The sequence below is a fragment of the Microtus pennsylvanicus genome, chromosome 14 (assembly GCF_037038515.1).
Source record: "Microtus pennsylvanicus isolate mMicPen1 chromosome 14, mMicPen1.hap1, whole genome shotgun sequence".
NCBI classification, from domain to species: Eukaryota; Metazoa; Chordata; class Mammalia; order Rodentia; family Cricetidae; genus Microtus; species Microtus pennsylvanicus.
Genome location: NC_134592.1, coordinates 31,131,307 through 31,149,037, shown reverse-complemented (window position 1 = coordinate 31,149,037; position 17,731 = coordinate 31,131,307).

The following is a 17,731-nucleotide window of genomic DNA, read 5'->3' as shown; positions in this document are numbered from 1 at the left end:
GCCATCCTGCCCTCTCCACTGAGCAAAGGTCCTACGATCTAGGAGATGGCAGATATAATCCATTCTCATCCAGGGACCTCTGGAGAGTCTCTTAGCTTCAATTTCTCCAAAGCTGTTGGCAGGCAAGCCTCTGTGGTTGGCAGATCACATAGGTTTCTTTCCTTTCTTGCATTGGTGTTTTACCTGCATGTATGTCTGTGTAAGGGAACCATATCCCCGGAAGTGGAGTTACAGACACTTGTGAGCTGCCATGTGAGTACTGGGAATCGAACCCAGGTCCTCTGGAAGAGGAGGCAGTGTTCTTAACCACTGAGCCATCTCCCCAGCCCATAGGTTTTTATATAAAATGTGCAAAGTGAGTGAGTTCACAGGAAGCAGGTGCGGGTTTTGCCTGGCTTCTGGGTTCATCCTGATCATCCCAACCTATAGCTGCTCAGGAGGCTGGGGCGGGGGAGGTGGGACACTGGGGTGTAGCTTAGCGGTAGAGTGCTTGTTTAGTACATGCAAAACACTGAGTTTGACGCCTGCTCAAGCCTGACTTCAGTGTGCTGAGTACATAGGAAGGCTGCTAATCCGAGGGACAGCTCTGGCACAGCGGTCCTTGGGAAGGATCAGGAGGCTCAGAAACCAGGCTTAGTGCATGCAGAGAGAAGAGCCCACCGCAGTACTGTGTGCTGTCTGCCCCATTTCTCCCAGCAAGTCACCTGAGCTACTGACGTCAGGGTTACCTGTAGGGTGTCCAAGCAGGTTCCCAAGTGTTCCGATTGCTATTTACCTCATGGACGAGGAGGAGTGGAGCTTTTAGGGAAATGAAGAGCAGCAAAAAGTAGGTTTAATGGTGTAAAGAAATTTTTCCACGGAAGATGACTTTGGAAATAGCATGAAATCCGCTTAACTCCGGCTCAGAGCTGAGCAGAGTGCTGGGGGCATCGAAGGCTGCTAGGAGGAGACTCAGGGGATGCTCAGAAAGTCGTCATTCTGCCTGGGGTGACCACTGGGGTGGCTGAAGGTAGAAAGGCCACACACCGAGGTCTTCCCCAGTGCTTCCACCATGGTTCCAGACATCAGCTGCCATCTGATGGAGGAAGGTCATTGGTTAATTATAATAAAGAAACTGCTTGGCCCTCATAGGTTAAACCATAGGTGGGAGGAGTAAACAGAACAGAATGCTGGGAGGAAGAGGAAGTGAGCTCAGACGCTATGCTTCCCCTCTCTGGGCCAGACTGGATGAAGCAAGCCGCCAGGTCAGACATGCTGAATCTTTCCCAGTAAGCGCACCTAGTTGTGTTACACAGAATATTAGAAATGGGTTAGATCAATATGTAAGAGATAGCCAATAAGAGGCTGGAACTAATGGGCCAAACAGTGTTTAAAAGATTACAGTTTGTGTGTTGTTATTTCGGGTAAAGCCGGTGGCAGGAGCTGGGTGGCAGAATGCAGCCCTCAGCTCCTCCAACAGCCATCAGTATTTGGGGGTGGGTGGGAGGAGGAAAAGCCAGGTTGTGGGAGTTGGGAGTGAGGGAGATCCCAGACAGAAATGAGTGACTTTGGGTTCCCTTCCCAAATTCCCCAGGCCAGCCTGGATCAGAGCTGAGCCTCTGCCTTCTGTGACTTGTGAGTTTTGATCATTTCTACGTTCCCTGATTTTGGCGGAAGTCAGAATTGGGGACACAACTAGGTTGTATGACTGTATCCATGTCAGATGTTGTGGGTTTGCACTGATCTTCAGAGCTCAGCTTTGTGAGGACAGAAAGGATGCCGGTGTCTGTGGGCTCTAAGGTACCTCATTCGTTCCATCCGTAGGGGTAGGACACTGGACATGGCTTGTTTGGTGGACTGTTGGCTGAGCATGTGCAAGGCCCTAGGTTTGCTCTTCAGGTCCGTATAAACTGGATGTGGTGGTGAACTCCAGGACTCAAGAAGTGGGGGCTAGAGGGTCAGGAGGTCAAGTTCATCTTCAGCCACACAGCAATTTGAAGCCAGCCTAGGATATACGAGACCCTGTCTTAAAAACAGGGCCAGTGAAATGACTCAGTGGTTTTTTTGTTCGTTTGTTTTTGTTTTTCATACAAGGTTTCACTTTGTAGACCTGGAACTTCCTATATAGACCAGACTGGCCTGAAATTCAGAGAGATCCGTCTGCCTCTGCCTCCCAAACATAGAGACGAAAGGAATAAACCTCCACACCCACACCCAGCTTTCTAAAGTGACCATGTTGGCCATGATGTATTTATTTTATGTGCATGGTTGTCTTGCCTGCATGGATCTGCACCATGCGTGTGCCTGGTGCCTGAAGAGGCTGGAAGAAGGCATTGGACCTCCTGGAACTGGAATTACAGATGGTTGTGAGACACTATGTGGGTGCTGAGGGTCCAACCCAGGCCCTCTTTGTTTGTTTGAAACAGGGTCTCTCTATTACGCATCTCTGGCTGTCCTGGAACTGGCCAGGTAGACCAGGCTGGCTTTGAACACACAGAGATTTACCTGCCTCTGCTTCCTGAGTGCTGGGATTAAAAGCGTGCACCATGGTTGCTCAGCCAGGTCCTCTTGCAGAGCAGCAAGTGCTCTTAAGACACCGAGCCATCTCTCCAGTTCTAGCCACGATGCATTCATACCATAAGAACTGACGAACTTGGGGCTGGAGAGATGGCTCAGAGGTTAAGAGCGCTGGCTGCTCTTCCAGAGGTCCTGAGTTCAATTCCCAGCAACCACATGGGGGCTCACAACCATCTGTACTGAGATCTGGCGCCCTCCTCTGGCCTGCGGGCATACACCGAGGCAGAATGTTGTATACATAATAAATAAATAAATAAATCTTTAAAAAAAAAAAAAGAATTGACGAACTTTACAAACCAGCCAGTTATGAAAGGCTTCCCTTGTCAATGCTTCCAGGCAAAGCCGTGTTACCCACTGAGACCTAGCCCTCTCGAGTTGCCCCATCGCCACCACACCTCTCCTTTGCTGCATCTCCACCCGAAGCAGTCATCCTGGTGATTTGGGTAAGCAAGCATCCAGAGGGCAGGAACATGGTGATGTATCCTGCTGTCTACACAGTGCTCGGTGACGAGTAAGTGCTTGAACATCTGTACTGAACAGAGAACCAGGAAGGTTTGGGGTAGGAGAAGTGTTTCCTTCCAGCTCTGGGCTAGAGTACTGTGTGAGTTGTTCTGCAGGGCAGTCAGTGGCGTGACAGGCAGCCTGTTCCTGGGTGCTGGCCTGGTCTTCACCAGACGGGACAGACGGAGGCGAGCAGGAGAAAGAAGAGGACACGCCCTGTGGGTCCAGCACCTTTGGGGTAGATGCACATGGGTCAAACCCACCCAGGTTTTGGGAATAGTGTTGTCATTGTGTGAAAAAAGAGGAAGCTGTCATATAATTTCCCATCGCATTTGAATTTCAGAGAACACTATTTTTTTTGGAGGTGGGGTTTCGCTATGTTGCCTTGGATACGTTGGAACTGACTATGTAGACCAGGCTAGTTTCCAACTTACAGTGACGATTTGGAGTGTTGAGACTAGAAGCATGTACCACTGGGCCTCGTTGAAATAATGTTTTAAGAATATTTATTTGTGAGCCAGGTGGTGGTGGCACACACCTTTAACCCCAGCACTCCGGAGGCAGAGACAGGTAGATCTCTGAGACTACAGAGCAAGTTTAAGGACAGCCAGGGCGCACAGAGAAACCCTTCCTTGAAAACCATTAAAAATAAATAAATAAGGGGGCTGGAGAGATGGCTCAGTGGTTAAGAGCATTGCCTGCTCTTCCAAAGGTCCTGAGTTCAATTCCCGGCAACCACATGGTGGCTCACAACCATCTGGAATGAGGTCTGGTGCCCTCTTCTGGCTTGCAGACATACACACAGACAGAATATTGTATACATAATAAATAAATAAATATTAAAATAAATAAATAAAAATAAAATATTTATTTGTCATTTTACTTATTTTGATGTGTATGATGGTTTTCTCTGTGTATATGTATGCAAACTACATGGGTACCAGGTCCAAGGAGGGAGTCAAACCCCCTGGAGCTGGAGTGACAGATGGGTATGAGTCACCATGTGGGTGCTGGGAATTGAAGTTAGGTCCTCTGCAAGAACACGTGTCCTTAACCACTGAGCCATCTTTCCAGTTCCTGCAACAATAGCTTTTTAAAGATTTGTTTTTATTCTTATTTATGCATTTGGGGGTGGGACATAGAGGCCAGGCATTGGATCCCCTGGAACTAGAGCTACAGGCAGTGCCTGAGACATCTGGGCTGGGGACTGAACTCAAGTCGTCTGGAAGAGTAAACCATCTTCACCGCTGAGTCATCTTTCCAGGCCGAGTCACAGTCTCTCCATGAGCCCAGAGGTCAACATTTCCGTGAGTCTGTCTGGCTGACCAGGGAATCCTGACGATCTGCTCTGACGTCATCCTCCCTCCAGCACTGGTGACAAAGGCAACATATCTGGCTCTTTACATGGGTCCTGCGGATCCAGAATCTCGTCCTATGTTTGTGCAGCCAACACTTCACCAAACAAACCATTCCGAGCCGGCATGGTTACATATACATACATACATATATATTGTTATCCCATTACCGTGAAAACACACACACACACGGTGGGGGTGATGCTCCACGGGATGCTTCAGGCAGACTTGAACAATTATTCAGTGTTCACTGACTGATCACACTGACTTCTCCCTGTGGGAGCTGTGGTTGAGAGCTGGGAGGAAGGCAGGGGACCGTGTCTCCCACTAGCTCCATTTCCGTCTCCGGTTGCCTGAGAGACACTGGGCACTTTCCCTGAGGATGGTGTAGAACAAGTGATGGGCTGTCCTGTGTCTCACCTGTAGACAAACATAATCACCAGGATGCTTTCAAACCTGGCGCTGTCCAGGCCAATTGCACACCAATTAAAATCACAATCTGCAGGGTCTAATTAACGTGGCTATGATTCTTACCTTCTAAATATAGACTCCAGCCTTGCTTTTCATGGTCGCGTTAGACCGGGATGAACTCCCAGCTAATCTCCCCCGCATACACACTAGACAGGTCCTTCTCTCCTCCCTCCCTGCCTCCTTCTCGCCTCCCTCCTTCCCCCCGTCCTCATTTTTCCTTTAATAACTAGGCCCTCAGTCCTACGTGGTGTACATTAGGCAAGAACTTTATCGCTGAGCATAGCTATGCACCGCCCACCGCCAGTTTAGCCCCTTTTAATTAAAAACTATTTTAATTTTTTAAATTCATTTATTTTTATGTTTGGCCTGCATGTGTGTCTGTGCACTACGTGTGTGCAGTGCTTTCGGAGGCCAGAAAGAAGCTGTCAGAGCCTCTGAAATGGACTTACAGTGTACTACCATGTAGGTGCTAGGAATTAAAGCCAGGTTCTCTGTCAGACCAACAAGTGTTCTTAACAGCTCAGCCATCTCTCCAGCCCCTAATTGTTTTTTTTTAAATTATTTGCATATGTGTGAATATAATGAGTGCATGTAACCACTGAACTATCCCTCCAATTTATTTAAAGCTTATTTTTTATTGTATTATTTTATATGTATGTGTGTTTTGCCTGCATGTATGCCTATGTACCACATGGGTGCAGTGCCCATAGAGGCCAGAAGAGGGTGTTGGATCCCCTAGAACCAGAGCTATAGATGACTGTGAGCTGCCCTGTGGGTGCTGGGAATCAAATCCCAGTCCTCTGGAAGAACAGCCCATGAACCATCTCTTCAGCCTGCTGTGTAGAATTCTTGCCAGAGATTTATGTTCTCAATTGAATCCTGAGAAAACACCAGCCAAGCTGGGCATGGTGGTGCACACCTTTAGTCCTAGCACCAGGAAGACAGAGGCAGATGGATCTCTGTGCGTTCAAGGCCAGCCTGGTCTACAGAGTGAGTTCCCGGAAAACAAGGCTACATAGTGAGACTTTGTCTCAAAAACAAAATGGAAATGTCAAGATCATGTAAAACAAAACTGAGAAACTTTCACAGATTAAAGGGGTCTATAGACACTAGACAGCTTGGTAGGGTGTGGACCCTGGATTCGATGCACAAAGGAAAAAGAACTTTAGGAGGACCTTGGTGAAATATGGGTAAGTCCCACAGGCTGGCTGACAGGATTCTGCTGTTTTTACCATACACCTCAATGATTCATTAACAGCAGAGAAAACTAGGCAAAAGGCATATTGGAAATCAGTGTACTTTAAAATTTTTTTTAATTATTTATTTTCATTTTATGTGCAGGTGTTTTGCCTGCATGCTTGTCTGTGTGAGGGTATCAGATCTTGGAGTTACAGACAGTTGTGAGCTGCCATGTGAGTGTTGGGAATTGAACCTAGGTCCCCTAGAAGAGCAGTCAGCACTCTTAACTGCTGAGCCATCTCTCCAGCCCCTACAATTATTTTTTGTAGGTTTCACAGTACTTAAAAATAAAAAGCTAAGAAGAAAGTATGGGGAGGAGGTGCTGAAGAGATGGTTCAGCCGTAAAGAACATGTACTGCTCTCGCAGAGGACCCAGATCTGATTCCCAGAATCCACGGAGGATAGGTGAAAACCAACTGTAGCTCCCGTGCCAGGGAATCTGACACCCTCTTCTGCCCTCTAAGACACATACCTGGCACACATTCATGCATGTAGATAGGCAAACTCTCGCACACATAAAATACAAATAAGTAAATTCTTTAAAAAGACAAAGAAACATTTTAGGGCTAAGAATGGCGTTTAGCAGTACAGTGTTTGCCAAGAATGCCAAGGCCCTAGGGACAGAATCAGAAATTCATGGCCAGCCTGGGCTGCATAGTGAATTAAAGACCAGCCTGGGTTATACGACATTCTCTCTCAAAGTCAAAATAAATAAATAAAACAATTCAAACAAATGAACCAGGCAGTGGTTTGCCGTGGTGGCAACACTGTTAGTCCCAGCACTTGGGAGGCAGAGGCAGGAGGATCTCTGAGTTCGAGGCCAAGCTGGTCTACAGAGTGAGTTCCGGGACAGTCAGGGCTACATAGGGAAACCCTGTCTCAAAAACAAAAAACAAAACAAACAAACAAGCAAAAACCCCCGAAAACCAACAACCAAAAATCAAACAAATTAAACTTTCCTCCTTAAATTGTTTTGCTCAGGTATTTCCCTCACAACAGAAAATAAAAACCCAAACTGACACAAAGATCAATACACCCGTGTAATTGTGTTTCCATACCAGCACGGAACAATCTGAAGAGTGAATTAAAAAAAACCAATCTGAGTAAAACAACATTCAAAAGATAAACTACCCGGAAGTCGGTTTTTGCAGCTGGTTAAGGATTTACCCACCAAAGAGCGCCTAGTGGTGAGGGACGGGAAATCACGGGGTGTGCTGCCACACACCTGGAATCCCAGCACTCAGAGGAGGGAGGGGGAGGGGCAGGAGTTCCTCGGGTTATCCTTGGCTACATAGTCAGAGGTCAGCCTAGGCTAAGTAAGACTGGAAATAAAGGTTTTCCCCTTTGAAACTATGAAGGAGTCTGTGTGTGGTGGGACTCACCTGTTGTCCCAGCACTCGGAGGCCCAGCAGGGTGACTGTGAGTCCCAGATCCACAAGGAGACCTGACCTCAAGGAAACAAACACACAAACGAGGAAACAACTTAAAAATAACTTAAAAAAAAAAACCCTAGGTAAATGGAAGAGAATCCAGATTCCAAAAATAGGGGCTGGAGAGATGGCTTAGCGGTCAGGAGCACTGACTGCTCTTCCAGAGGTCCCGGGTTCAGTCTTCACCATCCACAGGGTGAGTCACAACCATCTGAAACTCTAGTTCCAGGGATTCAATGCCTGATTCTGGCCTTGGAGGGTACCAGGACTGCCTGTGATTCACCCCTACACATAAATAACAATGATAATGCATTTAAATAAAAAGAGATTCTAATCTCAAGGTCCAAATCAGGAGCAGAAGGAGAGAGAGCACGAGCAAGGAACTCAGGACAGCAAGGGGTGCACCCACACACTGAGACAATGGGGATGTTCTGTCGGGAACTCACCAAGGCCAGCTGGCCTGGATCTGAAAAAGCCTGGGATAAAACTGGACTCGACAATGAGGACTACTGAGAACTCAAGAACAATGGCAATGGGTTTTTTATCCTACTGCACGTACTGGCTTTGTGGGAGCCTAGGCAGTTTGGATGCTCACCTTACTAGACCTGGATGGAGGTGGGTGGTCCTTGGACTTCCCACAGGGCAGGGAACCCTGACTGCTCTTTGGGCTGACAAGGGAGGGGGACTTGATTGGGGGAGGGGAAGGAAAATGGGAGGCGGTGGCGGGGAAGAGACAGAAATCTTTAATAAATAAATAAATTTTAAAAAAGGAGATTCTAAAAACAAACCATGGTTCTTTTTCGTTTTGCTTTGTTTGATTTTTTTTGATAAATGATGCTTTTTTTTTTTTAACCTGGACAGTTGCTTGCAAAGACTCGACTGGGACTCCTACCACAATTCCTATATATATTAACTCAAAATGGATCAATAACCTATCTGTAAAAGCTAAGATTATAAAACTATAACCACAGATGTGGTGATACATTCTCAGATTTGACACTAAAAGTGTGAACAACAAAAGAAAACCCAGACTGATTATACTTTATGCAAACAACAACAAAAAACAAACAAAAAAAACAGGAGGAGATGTCAGTGTCTGCCTGTAACCCTAACTTGGAGGAGGGTCTGAGGTTGGCCTCAGCTTCACAGAAAATTTGAAGCCAGCCTGGGCTACATGAAACTTTGTGTCTCCTAAACCAATATCAAAACAAAAACCTGAACACTTTTATGTATCAACTGACAACAATAAATAAGTCAATAAATAAAATGCAGAAGATGGGCTGGAGAGATGGCTCACCAGTTAAGAGCATTAGCTACTCTTCCAGAGGATCCGGGTTCAATTCTCAGCACCCACATGGCAGCTCACAACTGTTTGTAACTCCAAGATCTGACACCTTCACACAGACATACATGCAAACAAAACACCAAGGCAAATAAAATAAAAATAAATTATTTTTTTAAAGAAATGCAGAAGATCAGGATGTGGTGGTAAACATCTTTAGTTCCAGCACTTAGGAGGCAGAGGCAGGAGGATCTCTGAGTTCAAGGCCAGCCTGATCTACAACACAAGTTCCAGGGCAGCCAGGGCTATACAGAAAAACTCGATCTTGAAAACCAAAAATCAAAACCCAAACAAACCAACCAACTAATCAAACAAACAAACAAAACAACAAAAAAAAAAACAAACAAGAAACCCACAAACACACAGATACAATTAAAAATAATAAAAATAAAATCTTCATAATTTGTCTATTTTTAGATACTCAATGTCAACTATGTGTTACATTTCAGCTCAATTTCAAATACATCTGTTGGGGCTGGAAATGGAGCTCAGTGACAGAGCACTTGCCTGGCATGTGTGAGGGCTTAGGTTCAACCCCCAGGACTGCACAAAATAAAAGTAAACACACACACCATACACACACAGCACCTGCACTCCTAGGGCCCCTACCCTGTTCCATGCCTCATTCTCCCCAGTCTGAGACTTCTATCCCGAAACTAAAGAGCATAAGCACATGTTTAATGTTCCTACTAGGTGGGGACACGGCCCAACATCCAATAAAGGTTACTTCTCTCTTTACACCATCAGAATCCCTGACAGAAGCCACTCAAGGACGAAGGACGCATTTTGGCTCGCAGTTGGAGGTACTGCCAGTCCATCACGGGAAAGAAGCCAGTGGTGGAGCTCACATTGTGTCAGCAGCTGATTGGCTGAGACAGATGAAGGCTGGTGCCCAGCTTGATTTAGCCTTTTTATCTAGTCCAGACCTCAGCCCATGGAATGATGCTGCCCACAGCCACGGTGGGTTTCCCATCTCAGTTAACCTAATTAGGAAACCCCCTCACTGCCATGCCTAGGGGTTTTGTCTCCCAATGACATAGTTCCTTCCAGCTGAGAGTTGGCATCCACCCTGACACTCACTCCCTAAAAGCTCTGTCTGGATATTTGGGGGGATACCGGGAAACAGAAGCTCCCCAGGCTTCTTCCCTAACTAGCTGCCACTTGGATTCTTTTAATGACCAGGGGCCAGCTATGGGTCCACTGGTCCTCTGGTGCTGTCATGTCTGGGTACCCGCTGAGTGGCTCAGACACACCAACTGTGATAGCGGATGACAGCATTTACCTTAGAAGTCTGTGTCAGGTGGAAGACTTAATTAAAATTAAATTAAATTTGCTTAATAGAATTAAAGATTCCCAGGGGAGGGAGGTAGATTTTAGATGGTGAAGAGGAAGAGAGCATTATGGGTTCAAAACCACCCAGAACATAGGGAAGATGATGAAAAATGTGGGTTAGAGAGCAGGGAATGTGGCGGCGCAGGAAAGGAGTCTGGACCCTGTCCATAAGCCTCGGTGGACTGTGGCTGCAGGGTTTATAATCTGGGGCGACTCGCAGGCTGTGAGCCTGCCAGGAAGCTGTCTAGAAAATCACGTAGACAGAGCTGGGCATGGCGGTTCAACCCGGCAGTGCTGGCACCTGGAGAGGAGAGGCAATAGAATCAGGGGTTCAGACGTAGCCTTGGCTACAGAGTGAGTCTGAGGTCAGTCTGGCTCAAATGAGACCCTGTCTCAAAAGTGGAAATAAAAATCGTTAACGAAATATCCTCTTGCTGCTTTCTCCCAAACTCCTGGGTTCTAGCTGCAGGGGCCGTGCGTGCGTGCACGCTTGCGTGCGTGAGTTTCCTGCCAGATATTTCCTGCCCCCACTATCACACCCTGCCCACCTAGGGCTTTTGACCCTAGCGGCTCTTTCCCCTTGGGCCTCTGTCAGTGCCTGGAATCCGCCCCATCCTGCCTGGAAGTCCCACCTACTGCCTCCCCCTCTAACAGCTAAGATCTTCACCCTTTCCCTCTCCTGAAGCAACTCTCAAATGTCATTGATGAGTGATGAGCAAAGTCCCAGGTGCCAAATCTGAAGTCACCTCAGGGCACCTCCTCCTCCTTCTCACCTTATGCAAAACTCCCCCTCTCAGCCACCCCCACATCCGGGATCTCCTCCTTTACTCCTGTCCTCTGCTGTCTTTCTGACTTTGACGCCTGTTAAAAAAAAAAAAAAACAAAAAAAAAAAAACAGCCAATGCAGCCGGGGTAGGGTCTTCCTGAGTAGCAGCAATCCTCCTGTCTCAGCCTCTCCGTACTGGAATTAGAGTAGGCACAAGCATACCCATGCCTTCTGGATGTTTTTCAGTTAGTCCTGATCATATGTTGATCTTGTATCCTGCAGTTTTGCTGAGTTTGCTTATCTGTTCTAACAGCTTGCTGCTGTTCTTCAGTTCCCTGCAAAAATCGATAGTTTGACCTCTTCCTTTCTAGTTTGGATGCCTGTCATTTCTTTCTCTTCCTGATTGCTCTGATGAGAACTTCCAGGAAGTGTGGTTTTTTTAATCTAAGAGAAATGGGCACCCTTGGAGAGCCTCACTCAGGGAAAGTTGACTACTGTGGTTGCCTTAGGAAAAGTTTGTTGCGGGCCTGAGAAATAACTCAGCAGTTAAGAGCACTGGCTGCTCTTCCAGAGAACCTGCGTTCAATTTCCAACATCCACATGGTAGCATACAGCTGTCTGTAACTCCAGTTCCAGAGCATCCAACACCTTCACACAGATATACATGCAGGCAAAACACCAATGCACATTTTAAAAAAGAAAAAGAAAAAAGAAAAGTTTGTTTAAACTAAATAAATGGAGGCCAGGGAGAGAAGCAGGAGAGTTTCCCTTTCCCAACCACTCATTAATTAAAATGATCTTTGAGGCCAGGCAAGATGACACACTAACATACACCTTTAATCCCAGCACTCCAGAGGCAGAGGCAGGCGGATCTCTGTGAGTTTGAGGGCAGCCTGGTCTACAGAGTGAATTCCAGAACAGCCAGAGCTGTTACAGAGAAATCAAAAAAAAAAAAAAAAAAAAAAAAAAAACCAAACAAACAATAACAACAAAAGTTAAAACCACACAAGGGGCTAGGGAGATGGCTCAACTGGCAAAGTGCTTGTTGTTCAGACATGAGAACCTGAATTCCAGCCACATACTATCCACATAAATCCACAGAAAAATCCACTAATACCTACATAAAAAGCTGGGTGTGTTTGCACACCTGCCTGTAATCCCTGCTCTGGGAAAGTTGAGCCCTTAGGGTTCCTGGGCCATGTTGGTCAGACACTGTAGTCAAATTGGTAAGCTCCTGGGTCAGGTTCAGTGAGAGATTGTGTCTTAGGAAATGATTGAGAAAGACAAGCATTAATTTCTGGTACACATGCAAATACACACACACACACACACACATATACACACACACAAACACCACATAAATTTTACAATCTTTTTTTTCTCTATACTGGGCATGGAGCCAGCCTTATTTGTATTAGGTACTCTGACCCACTGAGCTGTATCTAGGGCCCTTTGCTTTTTCTTTTGAGAAATGCCCTCACTAAGCTGTCCAAGCTAACTTTGAACTTTCCAGTTTCTTGTTTCAGGGGTTATGGGCCAGTGCTTGCAGGGTCAGTGCTTTTCTGACCTTATCCATGTAAACAAACCTTTCTTTTTTTAATTTTTATTATATGTGCATTGGTGTTTTGCCTGCACATATGTCTGTGTGAGGGTGTCAGATCCCATAGAACTGGAGTTATAGACAGGTGTGAGCTGCCATGTGGGTGCTGGGAATTTAACTCAGGACCTTTGGAAGAGCAGGCAATGCTCTTCATTGCTGAGTCATCTCTCCAGCCCCACGAACACCTTTCTTTAAAGAAATATTTTATGCCAATTGGTGGTGTCTTATGCCTTCAATCCCAGCAGTCTGAGTTTGAGGTCAGTCTGATCTACAGACTGAGTTCCAGGACAGCCAAGATGACACAGAGAAACCCTGTCTCGAAAAACCAAAAAAGCAGAGCTCCCTAGAGCTGGAGTTACACTTGGGAGATGCCTGGATTTGAGTGCTGAGAACTGAGCTCTGTTTCTCTACAAGAGCAGCTAATTGCTCTTAATGGTTGAACCATCTCTCCAGCCCTGATTTATCCTCTTCTCTTTGTCTCTCTATCTCTGTCTCTCTCTTATGAGACGGGGTCTCTCTATATAGTCCTGACTGTCCTGGAACTATGTAGACTAGGCTGGTCTCGAACTCACAGAGTTCACAGAATTCAGAGTTCACAGCGGTGCTGCCTGCCTTCCACTCCCAAGCACTGGGAATAAAGGTGTGCGCCACCACTCCCAGCTATTACCCATTTTTTTTAAGTGCAAAAGTTCAGCAATATTAAATATATTCATGTTGCAATACAACTGATCCACACAGCTTTTCATCTTGCAAACTGAGCTGTCTTCATTAAACATGAGTTCTCTGCCGTCTCTCCACGGCTCCGGCAGCCACCAGTCCACATTCTTTCCTTGAGTCCGGCACTCCAGAAACCTCATACAAGTAAGCACACAGATGTCTTTTTGAGATGTCCGATTTTCCTAGCTCAGTGTCCTTGGGGTTCATCCATGTCGTAGCACGTGGCGAGGCATGTTAGGGTGCTTCTTCAGGCATCTGAGTAGATGGAAAGCAATGGCGCTTGGGAGAAGGTCAAGTCAGAACGAGTGCGAGGAGGTAAGATGTCATTGGAGGCGGTAAGCTCCTGCTTTGGCCTTGGTTTCAGAAAAGAATGTGGAGCGGCGGGTGGCAACCTCACTTGTTGACTCCTTTGGAGAAGGGGGCTCAGAAGAAACCCAGGGGCGGAGCTGTGAGTAGAGGACCTCCTTATCCCGGATCATCCAGGAGACCAAAGAGAGGCCAGCAGTTACTCTAACTCCTTTGTCTCTGTTAGTGTCCTGCAGGGTGCAGACTTCACAGCACCAGGGGGTGGCCTTTGTGGCATCCAGATGAAAGTCAGGCGTGCAGATTCCCCAGGCTGGGCATTCCAGGGGTCCACATTGTTGTCTCTGGTCTCTTCATCCTCCCGGGAACTGTAAAAACCCTTCCCATCCAGACGCCCCTTTCCAGATCCCACATGGCGTGGAAAGAGCCTGATCCGGAGGGTTCACACGGCTGTGAGTGAGACTGCAGTCGGTGTCTACGGAAGGCAGGCTGGAGCTAGACCTGATGCTGAGTTCAGAGACAAGCCCCACCTTCAGGAGAACCACGCTGCGCGTGGGGTAGCCGGGGTAGCCGGCAGCCGCGTCGGTTTGAACAGATGTGGTGGTAGCTTGGCTTGGGGGAAGGGCGGGTTTTCAGAAAGTGCGGCCGAAGGGATTTTTGCACCATGTCTAGAAAGTATGGAGGCAGATCAGGGCATTCTAGGCTCAGGGAGAGACAGAGCAAGGTCCGGAAGATGGGAACCAGGCGGTTGCTCTTCAGTTTGCTGCCAATGGGATCAGCAGGAATCTGGGCAGCTAGAGTTTGAGTTGAGTTTCTCTGGCTATGGGAGGGAAGGGATGGGAAAGGAGAACGCTAGCATGGAGGCCATTTGGGGAAATGTCTGCTGGTGGTGAGAGGGTTGGGATACACACACACACACACACACACACACACACACACACACACACACATATATATATATATATGTAAATTTTTTGAGATAAGGTCTCATGTAGCTCAGGTTGTCCTCAAACTTGCTAGCTATGTAGCTAAGGAGAATCTTGAACTTCAGATCCTCCTATCTCCATCCTCCTGTCTTAGCTTCCAGTGTACTGGGATTAATTACAGTGTGTATCCCATCCCACACAACACTGGATGCTGCTGTAGGGGCCATATAGGTGTTCATTCATGCGCAACACACAGCCTTCCTTGTACTCACAAACACTACCAGAAACCGTGCTCCCATCCCCCACCCCCCACCAGACAGGGTTTCTCTGTATAGCTCTGTCTTGGATCTCGCTCCGTAGACCAGAACTCCCAGAGATCCACCTGTCTCTGCCTGCCGGGTGCTGGAATTAAGGGTGCATACCACCACTGCCCTGCAGGACCCCTATTTTTACAGATGGGAAAGCATTGCCCAAGGATGCACAGAAGGAGGGGTGTGACTAGAGCTGGGAGTCTGTCTCCAAGAAGCTGTGATTTCAGCTTTCCATTATTCTGTGGTCCTGCCAACCTCAGAGCAGAAATGCTGCAGACAGGGCCGGGTGACGGCAGCCAGACAGAATATAAGCAGTGGGTGATGGCTGCCATAGGTTCCCAGAGGCTGTGCCTCAGTCTCCCTGTCTGTATGGGAATAGGAACAGCTCCCTCTGTGGAATAGAGTTTGTTGGGAGGTCCTTTGTGTACTCAGAATACCATGTACCCGCATTTCACTGTGGTGCAAACAAGGTCCATGCTCCCTCTGTTTCCTTCTGGAATGCTCCTGGGGAGACCCTGCTCTCTGGGAATTTCTGCCATTTCCCTGCAGAGCTGGAACTGGCTTTGAAGCCAGCCTTGCTCTTCAGAGAGAACGAGAGGGAGAGAGAGAGTTTTCAGGGACAGAGGCTGGGATGTTGGAAATTCAAATGAGCCGCATGAACACCTTTTATTTTTGTTCGGAACATCTGAGTCTCCCTGTGGGGACTCCTCTGCCCAGAGTAGTCTCTCCCTTTGTACAAGAGGGGATGTGAGAACCCCTGGGAGCAGGCTGAAGCAAGGTTGTCACCTCTCACCCACCCTGGGCCTTCACCCACCAGAAATAGAAAGGGCCAGGCTGTCAGCCCTAGGGAGGGGTTGTCTGGGGGAAGCCTTTGAACCGGGAGAAATCGGTAGCTCAGGCAGGTGGCAGCAGGTGGCCCTGGTTTTTCTTTGCCTCCAGGAAGGCTAATATCAGCAGTTCAGGTCAGCAGCACCAGGGCCTGGGAAGTGAGGCCAGGGCTTAGTTCATAGTCCATCCTGCGACACTGGGTAACTCATCTCCTCGCTGGAGTTCTGTTGTTTCTTCCACAGCCTGATCATCTGCGGCAGGGTCACTTATGATTCCTTCCTTCTGGGACCTTCCTAAACTCACGCCCTCGAAGACTTGGTTGGTGTCTTGTTGCAGCTCTACCCTTCAACCCACCTTGGATTGGGGTTCAGGCCTGGCCAGTCTGTGACCTGGGCTGAGAACTTTAAAAACAGCAAGAATACTTGGTCTGTGGAGGTGGTGGCTTTCCTATAGCTCCCTCCCGCGGGAGCTGCTGCTGTAGGGAGGAAGAGACTGTGAGCATACAGACAGACCCATGGAGCCTTCGCGGCCAGGGACAGGTAGATGTAGATGGCTAACTAACCATCAGGGCATCCCAGACATGGAACTCTTGATCTCCAGAGTAGGGAGAGAACTAGGCTTCCGGGTCTATAGCCAGGGAAACATTTGGAAGGACAGAGCCAGTATTAGCTGGTACAGAAGTATGTCGCCATTTTGACAGCCTGTGTGACTGCGTGAAGACCTGGTGTCCGCCAGCGTGCTCACAGAAAGGGCAGGTTAGAGAAAGCTGCTGGGGTCCTGGGAACTGGTTCCTAGTCTTCAGAAAAATGTCTTTTTGTAGAATGGGGACGGGTGCTGATCTTACTTGGCCCAGTCCCCTGCCCTCCTGCCTGGTCTGGGGCAGTGGGGATTGGGGAATGGCTTTCTCACCTGGGCTGGGGTACAATAAAAAGATACTTTTCCCTCTTTCCCACATGGAACCCGTGGCTTTGTGGCTCACTTAGGGTAGGAGGTTGCTTGGCAGCCACCAACCACAGGCCAGGTGGCCTTAGCTCCTGGATCCTCATTGCCTCTTTGTTTAGTCTCCCTCAGCCTCCGCAGATACCTCATCCACTAAGCAAGGGCTTTCTTGTCTTTGTCCTTCCTGGCCCTCAGAAAACCTTGAGATGGAATTAGAAGGTTGAGGTGCAGTAAGAACAGGTAATGTTCTTACTGGTGAGGGAGACCCTGAATCCTTGGTATGGGGGGGCCCTGCTCTGCCAGCTGCCCCGACTTCCCTGTGCAGCTATTTCTGTTTCTATTTTGAACAGTTTGGGTTGGTTGCTTCCCTGCCTTCCTGCTGGGTGTTTATAGTGAGGAAAATAATTGGTAATATTTGCACAGATGTGCTGGTACCGCAGCTCATCACAGGCACCTTTACCCAGGGGACTGCCCCAGCCCCCCTCCCCACCCCCCAGTCTCTCTGCCAGCCAGAGGAACCAGCCTGAAGGGGAAGAACTGACAGCCCTGGGGCTCAGGCAGGAGGCACAGGCAGAGCCAGGAAGCAGAAGGACTAAAGCGCCCCAGGCATGCCAGAGGCAGACCTCTTCCAGAACAGGGATGTGGTGCCTATGCTCCAAGGACTTGAGGACAAGGGCAGGTTCCATGAAACAGGCCCTTCCTAGCAGGGGGAGTGGGAAGCCCCCAGGGTCCTCCTCTCTTCCTATTATCTTTGGTAGAGCCTAAATTTGTATATAAGGGTAGGGATGGGATTAAAAAGGATGTGTTGGGGGGGGGGGCACCACAGACTAGGGTTGAAAATACTAAAACTGGGTAAGGGTGCTGTGTGCCTATATGAGGCAGCTTGAGAGACATATTGAGACTCTGTCTTTAGGGAGAAGGGAAGAGAGAAAGGAAAGAAGGGAGGGAGGGGGGGAGAAAAGGAGAGAGGAAGGACCCAGGAAGTCACATGGTTCCTTTCCCTTCTTCTCAAGGCCTAGAACAGCATGCTGGAAGACTGGGAAGGAAGTGAGTGTTGTCTGGGTTGTGGGGCAGACAGCCTAGTTAGGCTTGGGGCCTTGTGCCAGCCTGGAGAA